The sequence below is a fragment of the Struthio camelus genome, chromosome 4, assembly GCF_040807025.1.
Source record: "Struthio camelus isolate bStrCam1 chromosome 4, bStrCam1.hap1, whole genome shotgun sequence".
In the NCBI taxonomy this organism is placed as follows: domain Eukaryota; kingdom Metazoa; phylum Chordata; class Aves; order Struthioniformes; family Struthionidae; genus Struthio; species Struthio camelus.
The window spans coordinates 11,386,693-11,400,932 of NC_090945.1; the positions used below are offsets into that span (position 1 = coordinate 11,386,693).

At 45.8% G+C, this 14,240-nt stretch overlaps 2 protein-coding genes across 6 annotated transcripts in view; both read left to right on the forward strand.

Annotated features, from left to right (window-relative positions):
• DMP1 (dentin matrix acidic phosphoprotein 1) overlaps positions 1 to 14,240 on the forward strand; it is a 50,810-nt gene that overhangs the window by 31,210 nt on the left and 5,360 nt on the right. For 2 of the 5 annotated variants that reach the window (XM_068941456.1, XM_068941457.1), the window contains exons 3-4: positions 2,940 to 8,072; positions 8,153 to 8,674. The gene's annotated coding sequence lies outside the window, so the exon portion shown is untranslated. The other 3 variants (XM_068941459.1, XM_068941458.1, XM_068941460.1) reach the window with 3 other exon arrangements.
• The window catches only part of IBSP (integrin binding sialoprotein), a 52,979-nt gene that overhangs the window by 25,371 nt on the left and 13,368 nt on the right, over positions 1 to 14,240 (forward strand). The window lies entirely within an intron of this gene.

The following is a 14,240-nucleotide window of genomic DNA, read 5'->3' on the forward strand; positions in this document are numbered from 1 at the left end:
CAGGCTGAACAACCTCTATTTCTACTTTCCAGGTGCTGTAGCCATTTAGGAAGAGGCTTTTACATGTGTTTACCGAGTGTGCTGTCTTACATGCTGGTTGGAAGAATCAACAGTTAGCAATAGGGACATACTGAATCATTCCCAAATAGTACTCCTCACTCCATTAAAAGAAAGGGGGCTGGCATCTGTCCACCAAGTACCTCTTCCATCCGTTCTGAAATACGAGCAGCAGTGCACTTCCTGGCACACTGGCAACGCGTGCTGCCGGTAGTCAGGCTGCCAGATTTACAGGGCTGTGACTACTGTAATGTTTGGGGCTCTGGCATCCAGGGAGGACATATGCAGTCAGCACATCACTGCTTATCTCTGGATGCCGTTCCACAACCCTGGAACGTTGTACTCGCAACAGAAGCGTGAAACAAAGGCCTCTGCACTGTCAGCCTTTCCAGGTGTCTGGGATGGGAACAGCCCGCACGCCTCTTTCAGGGTTGCTAGTAGCAGAGGAACGTCATGCTGCTGGCGACGGGCTGCTGGCCAGGACTGACCTTGTTCCAGGGAGTCTCTTCTAGGTCATGTGTCTCAGCAATGGAAGTGACCTTCTGAGGTTCAGTCTAATAGTGCATCACTTGCAATAGCCATAGATTATGTGACGGTGGGCCTTTCATCTTCTTTGCAAAGAAACGCATCGGTGGTTTAGTTGGTTTTCCTTTTTAACTTCTAAGCACCAAGGGAAAAATTACAGTGTTAAAATTTTATAATAGCACTGGGAAAAGAGCCCTTCAGTGGCCTGTGCGTCTCTGGCACGTTAAGACTTGCTTTATTCCTAGCCAGGTCAACAAACATGCCTTTTATTATAGCTGAGATGTAGCCACATTGCTTTCTTTAATTAAGCTGCTGTATTCTGAATTCAATAGTTTAGAGCTTCATGAAAATGAATTACACAGCTCTGGAAAACTCACAATTTCTTCTTTTAAGGCTCATGAAGTGGCCTTGCCTGCCTAGAAACGTAAGAGCTGTGAGTGGTGGTTTCTATGTTGCTCATAAATGTGGCTTCTCATGTATTCGTTTCTTCAGTCAGTTAAAGCGCTCTTGTGCGCACTGCTGTTGGTGAAACGTGAGGGATTTGCAGTAACATTGACAACACCAGTAATGTTCGCAACGCAGAGGTCTTGAGCAAGTAGCAAGTGTGTTGCCTCACACTGTGTTGTCCTTCAAACGGTGAAACATGTTTCTCAGTTCTTGTCTCAGCATCCTCTCAACATGCCTGTCTGGTTCAGGTGTGAAAGGAGAGGAGACTCACCTCCTTTCTATTCCTTTTGCCTGAAGAGCAATAGTATGCACTTCCCACACAAGGTTCAGTCTTGTGCCAAAGGCCAGCAGAAGAACTGCTTGCAGAAAGATGCAGAGTGTAGCAGCCCTCAGTGCGGGAGTGGAGTTCATGTGGGGAGACAAGATTGTGGCAGTGTCCAGCTGCTCGATACCTACATTGAAGACAGAAGCTTCTTGCTCTCTTTCATTACTGTGCACCTTTGCAGCTGCTGGACGGCCCTGCCTTGGATTTTCCGTGGGCTGCTGTGGGATAGGGTTTTTTGGATGTTAAGTGCTATGAAGAAGCTTGTGTGCTATTGCAGCCCACTGGAGACCTGTTTTGAAGTGGAGTCCGTTTTCAGGCAGAGAAACCATTTCATGACCTGGTAACTCTTGCTCGAGGGTAAAAACATTAAGTGCCCTTTTTGTAGTCTCGGAGACATGATCTTGTGGTACTGGGACCGCATCAGAGGCAGTTAATGGAGTGATTTCTTCAGTTACACCAGTGTATCCCTTAATATCTTTCTCTGGCTTGGCAGGGGGTCCACACGGGCCCAGTAGTTACTATAGAAGCCTAGACATGAAAAAGACCAAACTAGGAACGAAATGTAAGGTTTGAAGGCACTGCTTGGTACTTTTGTGTGCTGTTTCTATATATTTAGCATGAGAACCTAGCCTTATGTGAAGTATTTAGTTAAGTGAAGGCCCTCTAGCCTCTTGGAATCGAAGAGCTTGGGACAACCTGTGAAGGGAACGTGGGAGGTTAATATGTGCTTCAGCCTCCCAGCTACCCCTTCCTGCAGCATATAGGGTGTGTGAGTTGTGATTGGTGCGTAAATTTGTGAACAGAGTTTGAATTTCATCAGGTACCAAGTGCATCATGCTAAAGTAAGACATAGTTGTTGCCCACCTTTTTCCAAGCAGGAAGGAAGTTTTTCTGGAGAACTGCTGGCTCCAACTGTCCTTTCTCTGTGCAGCCAGGTTAGGAGATGGGCATTTGCTAACCGGGCGTGTTACGCAAATTGGAGTGTGAGGGAACAGGGTCTGTAAGCAGGAAGGAACATCATTTTGCAGAAATGTCATGTTTTTATCATTTTGCAGTTCAGCTCAGTGAGAGTTGCTCAGCTAATACAGAATTAGGTCACAAATACCTTTTCCTTCTGGTAAGCACTAGCACGTCGAGACCGTCTCACTCGCTTTACTCGGATAACTCCTGTGAGTGATTGCTCACCTGCATTAGCTGTGTATGCCACGGTAAGCAGAATAACTATCTGTTGCTGGAGGTCATGCATATCGTGTAGTCCTCAGGTTCGTTCTCAGAGACTCCAAGGTCTGGAACTGAATGACCGCAAAAAGTAACAGCAGTCCAACATAAGGGAAACTGACAGACTATAGTTTATGCTTAAAATATATTCCCCTTGTCCTGCTTTACGAATAACATCGAAGAATGTTAGAATAGCAATACATTTAGAAATCTAGGGTCCAATGCCAGACTCAGCAATGTGTCTCACCTTGAGACTTAGGTCTGTCCATAATTTCTCCTTAACTGACTAAGTCTGAGTGGCAAAAAATAAATTTGATATTTTATTATGTTATTTTTTTGCTTTCTTTTTCTTTGGTCCCTTATGCAGTTCATGAGTGTTTGGTTGCAAACATTGGAGGAGACTTGCCATAGAAACCAAAATGAATTTTGGCTTGAACTCATGAAAGACCTCATACCAGAACTTTTTCTGGGCTATTGGACTGCACCGTAGTATTTGTACTTGAACTGGGTGGCACTTGACTCCTCAGGTGGGTCCACTGGAATGAATGGAATACTTTAGGAGCAAGATGCTGTCTGAGAAGCTTAAAGGAGGCAGAACTGGCCCTCAGCCAAATCTTATTTGATCAGTGGATGCTTTAGGTAAGATCAATTTGCCATGTAAAATTAGGAAAAAACCAGAATCCTGAAAACGAAAATCGGAAAGACTGTTCTGCTACAAATGGCCAGTAATGCATATATCATGTCATCTCAGTGATAAGCATAAGGTCACTATATGACACGTTTTGTGATTTATTTATTTATTTATTCATTGTTGCTGTAGTCAAAGGTAAGGACTGTTAAATCTTTTCATTTATAAAAGCATTAGTCCTTATAGGCAGTATATTTAATCTAGCTTTTTCAGTCAAATCAGTGAATTGGTCTATAGATATTTTTTATTATTGCACGTTCTCATTGTGACCCAGGTTTACTTGTGTTCTGACTGTTTATCGATATAGTATCTGGACCATGGGGCTTTGGATCAAAAAACGTTGGTGTTGGAGTCTCTGGCAGAGTGTGCTAGCTAACTAATATTGAAAGTGCACATGCCTGTTTAGATTTATAGTTGTTATATAATCTGTTTCTTCATAGTCATTTATATTGCTCCAGAGAGGGAGGAGATGAAGGCTACTGTTACACTTCTTTGCGTTGTGATGATAGCTTGTGCAATTCCAGGAACCTTTCTCACAAATCTTCCTTTTGTAAGGGCTGGAGGTTTTAGTGGTCATTCACATTGGTGAGTTAAGTGAATGAGGAGTTTAACTCACTAATGTGAATTTAACTCACTGATGAATTATATGAATGATGTGAGTTAATTACTCTTGTGATTTGTTTTCTCTGAAAGCAGTGGAGACTTTTTCACTTGCTATTTACTGTTCTAAAGGGTTCACTTCTGGCCGAAGTCGCCTTTCTGTTGTAAGAAGAAATTATTTCTGTAAGTAAATTTTGCTTTGCAGCAAAATGAACTGCCTTTTCTCTCAATTCCACTGATCCCTCCTTTTCTTTAAATAACCTGAAACACCCACTACTTGTTTTTTCCTCTCCCCTCAGATACATCAAACTGAAGCAGGAAATGACAGCATCGATGGAGAACCTGAGGCAGGCTCTACTCCTTTTTATCCTCCTCCTAATTCTCTTGCATTCTCTTTGTTTCCTACTCCACAGAAACCAAAAATTCTTCAACCTTTTCCTCCCTTTCTGAAAGGGATTTTCTGGACGAAAATGCACGTTTTGTCTTGGATCTCAAGCTCTCTGTTATTTAGAGGTGGATTCTCGTATTTCTCAGGCTGTTTAAGCATCACAAGAATCAAAATCCCTGTACTCTTCAAAAATTGAATTGAATTGTTACTCTTATAGTAATTTTTAATTTCAAGAGTTGGTTGCTCCTTTCTGACCTGATAGATCGCTCAGCCCAACCTGCGGGTAAGAATCGTTATTGGCAAGTCTGAGTGCTTGAAGTCCCCAGAAAAGTTCGGAGTGACAAAACAGGTGTAGTTTTGAAAGAACGGGGCACAATCCTGTTGGCAGGACAAGGTAAGCCTGTCACCACGTTTGTCACCTCTGACAATATCTGCCATCCATCTAGTCCTCGTTAGGCATAACTATAATGAATATTACAGTGTTGGGGCAACCACTTTTTTTTGTTTGTTTTTGCAAGGCCCGGCACATCTTTGGCATGACCACTATAGGCATAATGAATGCTTCAACGGAACGAGATCAGATTCTTCAGCAGCGTGTTGAGGTGCTGCTGCTGTCTCCTAGGGAATGTATCTCGTTGCTGCACTGCAAACCTGACAACTGCAAATAATTCCAGCATTAGTTGCATTAAAATAATTGAGCTCTGTTATTAATTCAGCTGAAGGGAATGTGAAATTAAAAGGGCAAGGGCCCATATGTTCAGGAAAATGCTTCTGCTTCTGCCAAATACAGCAAATAACGAAGCTAAGGTGAAGCACAGTAATTGTGGGACCTCAGTTCTAAAATGCCCAAGCATGTGAGAGTTGGGGATCTGAGAGAGACAGAGGGAGACAGACAATTGACTTCCTGTCTGACCCTGGGAGTTATTAGGTTGCATTGCTAAAAATGTTCTTTATTTGGAGTACGTTCATTCTGGGGTGCCCAGACGTGGCTAGCTTTAGGGTTTCTTTGTGTGTGTGTGTGTGGTTCCCCCCCTGCCCTGAGGTGCTGAACGCCTAAAGCTTGCAATTAAAAACCTGAGGTTTTTAAGTGGAGCTGGTAGAAAATCTGATGGACACTGATTATGAGGTTGTTTACTGGAACTGCTAGCCAGGCACCAAGGAAGGGATTTCTCTGCCCAAGTGTCAAAGGTCTGCACTATACAATGTACAGTCTACGTTGGAGCTGGTGACGCTTCAGAAGAGAGAAACAGATGCTTTACAGGTGCAATTTATTTCATCCTAAAATAGGCATCTAAAATGGGTCAGATGATTTGTGCCGTAAAAGCTGCTTGTTTTCTCTGACTGTAAAGGAAGCCTAATCATAGACATCTAAAAATAGGTTAATGATCCTATCTGCTGTAAGGAGGCAAAGGAAAAGGGCTATCCTTTTTGTTAAAATGTATGGCCATACCTTTAGGGGGCCCTATAGATCTGTATTTCAGGACTATAGGCCTGATGTTCCTATGATTTGGGGTTTTTTTTTCTTGTTTTTTCAGTGAGGAGAACTAGGCAAGTTTTAAAGAACAAGTATAAGTCAAACTTGCACGTGATTCCCCACTGCAAAACAAGAATGGTTACTTCCATCTGCTGTACCACAGCATTTGCGACTTGATGGTTTCCTAGTGAGAAGAGTGAAATATAAATGCCATCCTTTAAATGTCTAAAATGTTATCATTAGCCATTGCCTTTTTCTGTCATATTAACACTGCTAAATGCCGGTAATATTTACTCATACTTTAAAGAACAAGCAAAATGCGCTTGCTTGGATTCTGTCTAGGTGCATAGGGGGCCAAAAAAAAAAAAGAAACTGCTTCTCCCCTTTTGTGTCCACAACCGCTAGTTGCGGTTTATCCACCTGCAATTATCACCAGTTGTGTGTCTCACCAGCTTCCAGTCCTTCATTTATTTAGAAACATTATGCCTTGGAAGAACCTGCGTGCTGGAGCCCTGTGCAGTGGGAGGTGCGACAGCTACCCTTGCAGGGCAGCGCTGCTCACTCAGAGGAGTTTTGTTGTTGATTTAACGGGAATCGGACTGGGCCCGTGCGAACCATCTAGAGACAGAAAGACATAGCTAATTTGCGGCATTCAATCCCCGTTTTAAAGAAGCAGAGCAATGGAGTACAGATTTGGTGCTGGGTAATTTGTGGGTCTAATGTTGTGCGTTCTGGGAAAACTAATGTTTTAACGACTATAGTTTTCCTTTCTATTCCAAATTTAAAACACGACATTGCATTTTAGCACCTGTCACTAGTAAGTACTTGGCAAATGGATTTAGATCTGCACATAAGCCGTGAGCTGGTTAGTGCTTGGAAGAAGGAGGAGAACTCATGCCTTGAGTTCTGACCTGATTCTGATTTTTCTTTCTCTAGTTCTCTGTCTTTTTGGTTTTGGCGCTGCTGTCAAAGCTGGCAGTTGTAATCAGAAGAAAAGTGCACTAACAGGGTAAGGACTATGAAACTATCTTGGATTTTGGTACTGTGCACTGAAGAAAGATAGAACCATACTACTTTTGGAAAAATAACAGCTTTTGAGCCTGAGAGGTCTAAATTGGAGGAGAACTGCTTTTATATACCTCCACGCATCAGCTTCTCCGCTGCCGCGCCAGCTTCTGTCTTCGTTTTGGCTTCTCTAATCCCTCCTGCTGTCTGCATTTGTATTCTTTCTTGGTCCTCGTGAACACCATATCGTCTACCTTAGTCCAAACAAAAAGCTGTGTATTTGTACATCTTTGGCCCAGCCCTGCCAGTCGTCTGTCTTCTGATTCAGCTACCTCCTCCCTTGTAGTCTGAGAATGCCATCTTTAGCTTGACCAGTTTTGTCACTGTCTCCCTTACCCTGTTGCTTCTCCTGCCTGCCATCTCAGAGGACAGAACGACTAATGGGAATAGGAAGCAAGGACAGGCGATGATTTTCATACACGTGCGCGGTGGAGCTATGTGTTACTTCTCAAAGCTGTGAGTCTTAACCATGTCCGAGTGACCTATTACTTCGAGCATAGGAGGATTCGTTGGGTGGCTAACCTGCTCCTGATGCTGTTTATGGAAATCATGAGTAACGGGGAATTAGTGAAGTGAATCAGGAAGAAAAAAAAGCTTAGTTAAATCACTGCTTGCAGCATTACTCTTTTGGACATAGTTTTCAAAGCTAGTCTGTGAATTGCACCTGATGTTAAATTGAAACAGGTTTCGATTCATATTTTTCTAATTGTAGGTAGTGCTTTCCAAAGGAACTTAAGTAAATACACAAATTGCATTTAAATTCTAGTCAGGCGTTTTGAGGATTTAGGTGGGAATTGGCACCTCATTGCAATAGGCAGGTAAGGCATGTCTGCACTTACTTGCAAGAGCACAGCACGTCTGTGAGCGACAAACAGGCCTGGGTGGGGCTAAGGGTGCAGTTTGAGTGTCTAAGCCTGAAAATACGGTGCGGAGAAAGGTAATGGAAAACCTTACCAGGAAACTTTCTGCAGAAGGAAAAAACAGCAATTGATGGACTTCTTGACTATTTCATGGAAGTTTTGAATGATTCATTAAAAAAAAAAAATTCTGGGTAGTTTAAAAAAAAAAAACAAAAAACAAAAAACTTTTCTTCACTTTTCTAAATTTGTACTAAGTAGCATTTATTTATTCTTTGTCTTCAAATAATCCTTTCACATATGTTAAGTAACTTCATATACCCCTGCAGACAGAGGAAAGCAGTTATGCCTGTACTTAAACCAAGATCTTCATGTGCTTAAATTGTTGATAGGATGCTTCCCTTGCTTCACATCAAAGATGCGCCCAAGTATGTCACTCTTTATACTTAAAGTAAAGCAGCTGAGCAAATCATGCCTGCATTTTACAGCTTCTAACATTTTTCACTAGGGTGCTGAATAATACTTAGGAGTAAAAATGTCATCTTCAAGTCAAAAAGACGTGCCCCCAGGCCTGTGGGACACCGATGAGAGCAGGGGAGGTGTATCTTCCTGGACCCACTCAGCCAAGGCCAATGTCCGGTAGGAGAGCAGTCTGTTTTCCACTGACAGTGCTGCATATGGCAGATTAGAGCAGCTACTCTCTCTCTTCTAAAGCGCTTCTTTTCTCTTTCCTCTTTTTCAGGATGTTCCCAGAGCAGCCAGTCAGTGGGCACTGAGCGGTGATAACACACATGCAATAAATCCCATTGCCAGTGATAGAAGAGATAGCACTGACTGTCAGGGCAGCTCTGATAGCAAAGGTAAGGAAGAAGATGCCAAAGAGCACGATGGAGACTGAGAGCAAGAATGCAGAAGACTGTGCTGGGATACAGAGAAGAAAAACCTTGGGGTCAAGAATAACGAAGGCGATGAAAGGGAGAGCAGCAGAAAGGCAGGCTGGAGGGCAGATGGAAACAGCGGCAGTGTGAAGGTGAGCAAGAGCCTGTGCCAATATCCACGTGTGCCTGGCGCAGCCAGTAACATAGTTTTCTTCCAACCAGCAACAAATTCATAAATCTGATAAATATTCGCCATATTTTGGCAACCGTACCAAAGACCTTGAAAATTTTTACTTGGCAGGGCAGCAAATGAAAACCACTTAAGATAGCCATAAACTCAATGAAATCCATGAAAATATTTGCAATTCACTTAAGTGGATTTGGATTCAGGACCAAAAATCATTCGACTTGACTTCAACAATCAGCAGGTTTATTTCTGATTATGACAAAGCACAGCCACAAAAATGTGTTGACCAGCTCATTAATTTTAGAAGGCTGTGTTAGTTACTTGCCGTTTTTGGCCACTAGAGGTCAGCTGGAAAAATTCACAAGTACCCTCATGTTGTGTGCTGTTATAGAAAGATGAAAGGAAAAGAGACTTCAAGGGCCAAGACTCCTGTGATGTCAGTAGCTTTGGACCAGGTAGCAAAGCCCTACTATACACTAAATTACTGTGTCAGAAAGGCAGGTGATAAAGGTGACAAGTGATGCACAGAGAAGCCAGGAAGGGTGAGAAGAGAAGGACTTTGCCAAGTGAGTGACAGCTCTGGGGAGGAGGAATGGAATGAAGAGGATGCCAGGAATTGTTGGGAATGTCATGCTGCAGGGGGGAAAAAACTGAGGTCTGAGTAAGAGAAGGAGATTTGCTTTTGGGCTTGTCCATTTCACATCTGTGAGCTGTTATAACAATCATAATCATAAATATTATTGCTTTCAGTTGTTTATTTATCAAGTTATAATTTATCAGTTGGGTTGCCCTATCCTTATTGTTCTGACAAAAGCTTCCTCAGTAGTGGAGTTGTTAATCTAGCCCATTGGCTTTCAGATTACAAATTGACCCCCAGTTTTTTGTGTTAGAAACCATTCTAGAAAGGTTTTGGGGGAAAGTCCTTGGTCTTTTAACTCAGGACTACTAGAGTTAATTATTTTACTGCAGTGGACAGGGGACCAGGCACCGCAGAGTCTCTAATTTAAAATTCCAGTCCTGGGAAAAGATGTTTTTTTTCTGGGAAATGTTCATATTACTTCAGACCCCAAAGAACACAGCTCCCGCCGTGCTGAGGGTGTCGAACTTCAGCATGAGGAGATCGTGCCTGCCCTCTCATCGTAACCTTTTTTTCCCCCGCCACTGGAAGAGAGCAAGATTTTGACTGCTACCCAGAGGGGCAGGAAGCCATGGTGGTCTTATATGTAAAGAGACCTGGAAAATGGCCTCTACCTGATGTCATCCTGAGTTAGGAGTACAAAACCAGGCTGGTGAACACAGTTCATCTCTAAGCAGCAATTCTTTTTCCTGGAGCTTCTCCTGTCTAAGCCATGTTTCTGTTCGAAGGTTTATCTCCCCACGTAAGCAGTGCTGCACTGTAGGTGCTCGCTGATGTTTTCCCCTGGGTTTTGGATCAGAGCCGGGTCCAGGGAGCGTGTGCTGTTCGGTGGCCTGGTCTCCCGAGCGCTGTGGGCAGTCTTGGGTGCGGGAGGCATCTTCTGCAGCCCTTCGCCCAAACAGCGAGCGAACTGGAGGTGGCGACTCCTGCATAATCTGATACGGCTGTAGTAAATGACCTTCTGAAGGTATCCGGGGCTAACTGGCTGTGTTATAAAAAGAGGTGGGTACAGGGTGTATTTTCAGACGGGCAAAACTCAGTGTTTATCCCTTTCTTGAACAGCAACATTTTGACAAAGGCAACATCAGGTCTTTGGAGGCTGAGTTAAATGCAGGTTCAATTTAAAAAAAAAAAATTGTAATTGTTTAAGGCACCTAAAAAAGGTTTGTAACGTGAACTCATATCTGGCAAAGGACAAGGGTATAATTTTGTGTCAGGTTGAGAGGAAAATACATCCCACGTTATCTACAGCAAGAGTCAGATAAGAAAGAAGGGAAAGTAACTGGAAGACGCATGTTTGACAGCAAATGGTTTGATCAGGTGCTTGTTGAACCCCAGGGGAGTTATTCTGCTCGCTGCCGTGGGCTCTGGGGGGACCAGTGGAACAGCAAGGAAAAGGCACGGGTGCCACCCTGGGTGGAGGTAGTGGGGTGGAGGAAGGAGGGAAAAAAAGAAAGCAAGCTGAAGACGGCAAGGAAAAAATGAGGTAGCATGGCGGTAATGAACCGATGGATCAAAGAGCAGGTGCAAGATGGATATGAAAAGATACAAAAAATAAGAATTCAATGCATTGTGTGTGAGAAACCAGAATTAAAGAAATGTGTACTGATAAGAGGGGAGGCAGCAAGGTGCAAGGGTTTTCATGTGTGAGAGGAATTGGTATGAGCAGGCAGTAATGGTCATCAGCAGCATGTTTGTCTAACCTGTTTGTGGTGCTCTGTACGTCAGCTTACCCAGCGTTTGTTAGCGACTGATCGTCATGTGGCCCTTGTTAGGTAGGTAAATGTTATCATCTCACTGTTAATAGTAGAGGAAAGAAGCAGAAGATTTTGAAAAATGAAACTAAATTAAACGAATGTCCGTAACACCAGCATGACATCACCTGTCTTCTGTTCCAAGCGGCTTTACAGAGCCTTAGTGCTGCAGCAAGGGGGATGCTTTATAGAAGCCGTGCTCCTTAAGGACTCGTCCCCTCGGAGCGTGGAGGCCAGAGAGGCTACTAAAATCCAAGTCCCAGAAAGTTTTCTAATTTCCAGGTCCCGCTCAGGCTACGCGAGCATGAAGGAGTAGAAAGATGACTCCTCTTGGGAGCTGGTCGCTTGTTCAGAGGCCTTTCCTTTAGCCAGGTGCGTAGAGCACGGAGAGGGTCAGGGCATGCCGGCACCTTCAGGCTCCTTGGTGTTTCCGGCCGACCTTGCGCTCGTGTTTGTGCCGGTGTTCTTGCATTAAGGGGGTGTTGTCAGTGCTGTGAGTTTACTTGGACTCAAGGGAGACTCCAAGGAAGAACTCAGCACTGAGAGACAGAGCGACTTACAGAAGCTGGAGTAAAAGTCAACTTGAGGATTAGGGCCGTGACGCTAGCAGCTGCCGTTTAGTTTAATTTGCCTTGGGTTTCGCATGGTGGCCCCGTAGCGCTGCAAGCTGAGAGCCGTTTGGGTGCTGGGCACAAGCCGTGTTTGAAGGGCTTTCCCTTGGCACTGCCGCTGGCCTGGCAAAGAGCTTCCACAGGCCCCGGCCTCCCGCGGGCTGCCGCACCGCAGCTGCAGCGTGAAGGCCTCTTTCTTCTGCCCAGGGAAACAAAAACGCCTTCTCCCGGCCTGGAGCAGGGAAGTGCAAACACTTGTCAAGGAGCGTGAGTGCCCAGCACACGCTGCTGAAATCCTTCACGCTTTTCCCCCTGATAAAACACAGGTGGTCGCCTTCCTCTTCCGCTCCCTGCTCGCGAAGGAAGCGTGATGAAGCTGTGGTCGGCAGCCCAGGCTGGGTTATTTACACTGGGCCGGCCGCAGGATTTCCCCGCGGGATGTGACAATATTTGTCACCTGCAACTTGGCCGTGGGGAGGAGAGCGAGGCAGTCTCAGGGGAGCGGGCAGAAAGGCTCTTCTTTAAAAGCCACGCTCGCAGAGCGGTGACGTGTGGCCCGCTCCAGAAGAAAATACGTGCACGTTCAGCGTGTTTTATTAGCAGAATGGGGTGTGTTGCTGGCATGGCGGGTTTAGCAGTGGCCACGTAAAGGCAAGGCAGTCGTCCGCCTTGAGGACGGGGGCAGAGGGAGCCGCTTCCCTCATAGCGCTGCCCTGTCACCAGGGAGGGCGAGGAGCCGCGCGTGTGGCGGGCGCGTGCCACTGCGGGTACACGTTCCATACGCGGAGAGGCGCGGGGGGACTTTATCAGCGCCTGTGCACGTATATATATATGTATATATATATATGCACGTGTGTTTGCCAGCCTGTGGTTTTCGGGTGTGCAGAGCTGAAGTTCAGTTAACCCGCTTTGAAAATAACTTTCCTTGAAAGCGCATCCTCAGCTGGAGCGCCTGTTCAGATGGTCTGCACAAAATCAAGGGCGAGTGGGCGCTCCTGGGGAGGAGGAGAAGCGTGCTCTGTGTGTGTGTGTATATGTATGCATATGTATATTTGTGTGTGTGTCTCTGTATGTATGTTATATATAATTTGTACCCTAAAACGCGTAGAAGTCCGTATTAGCGTGTCTGTAAAAAGTGGGCACGCACATCTGCGTGTAGCTGTATATGCGTGTTCGTGCCTATCTGCGCGTGCGTACGCTGATGCCTGCGTTTTTCAGAGCAGGGGGTTTCATCCTTTGCGAAGCACCTGGAAGAAGCGCTGGGGGTGGCACGGCGTAGCGCTGATTCCTTGGCGCGGTGTGTGTTTATCTGCGTATGCTTACTCGTTTCGTGTTTTTCCTGCTCTCTCTGCGCGCGTGCCTACGCGCGCACAAGAATAGGGGCGTCCTCCTGGCGCGCGGGACCCCCCCGCCGCCGGGTTTGCGGAAGGGGGTGACAGCACCTGTGGCAGCGAGCGAACAGAGCTCGCGCTCGCAGGCACGCGGATGCGCTCACCTGCAGTTCTGAGGGACGTGAGTTGCCGGCTTGTCTAGCTGCAAAACCTACGTTAACAGGAAGCCGTCCCCAGCCTGGCTGCGGCAGGGGTCCGGCGCTCGGTGTGGGTGACGCTGTAATTGTTTACGTGCGTAAAAGTGGGAGGTATGTGAATGGGGTAAATTTAGCAGTCCAAATAAAGAGCTAGCAGGATCCCTCATTAAATGCGAACCGGTCTAGTCATTTTGGAACCACAAGGAGCTTTTTTTAGGGCAAACAGGCCGGCGAAGGCTAGCGGAAGTGTGGGAGGCCGGGTTCCCGGCGCCGCCTCCGCACATGGCAGTGCTGCCCGCCTGTGCCATTGGCTGCCCGCGGCCCAGGCCCCAGCGAGGCAGCGGTTAAATGCCTGCCCGCCGGCCCCGGGGCACGCAGCCTGAGGCACCTGGCACGGGGGTCAGCTGGCCCCCGCCACCGGCGCCCGAGGAAAATCCAGCTTCAGCTACCCTTTGAGGTAAGGATTTGGATTTCTTTGGATTATTTTGAGGTTTGGATTCTCCGTCATTTCAGGCAGGAGCAGGAGAGACTGTTGTAAATCAAGATTTCAGTATTGCTTCCTAAGGCAAAAAATGAGCAGCTTGGCTCTCTGCTCCTTTTTTTTTTTTTTTTTTTTTTTTTTTAAAGAATTTTGCAGAATTACGGGTACCTGGTAACATGTGGAGCAGTTAACTTGTCACAGGGAGCCGTGGTTGGTAGGTTGTTTATTTAAGGGACTCTGTAAAATGAGACCGAGAAATGCCCCGAGCTGGAGAAGAACCCCTGGTGCTTCTGCCCCCAGGTGCAGTGGTCCTGACTGGGACTGTCAGTCAGTGTCCTGTCAGCCGGCTCGTGGAGCCAAATGTTTCAGCCCCAGCGTAGTGTCTGCCAGGGTGACAGATACCACCTGCTGCAAACTATGCAGAAGTTCAGGCGGTTTTTCACCTTTTGCAGTAATTAACTGCTGGAATTACCAAATTTTGGCATACTATCGTTCCTTCTGTCCCGCAGTGTTGTTTGCT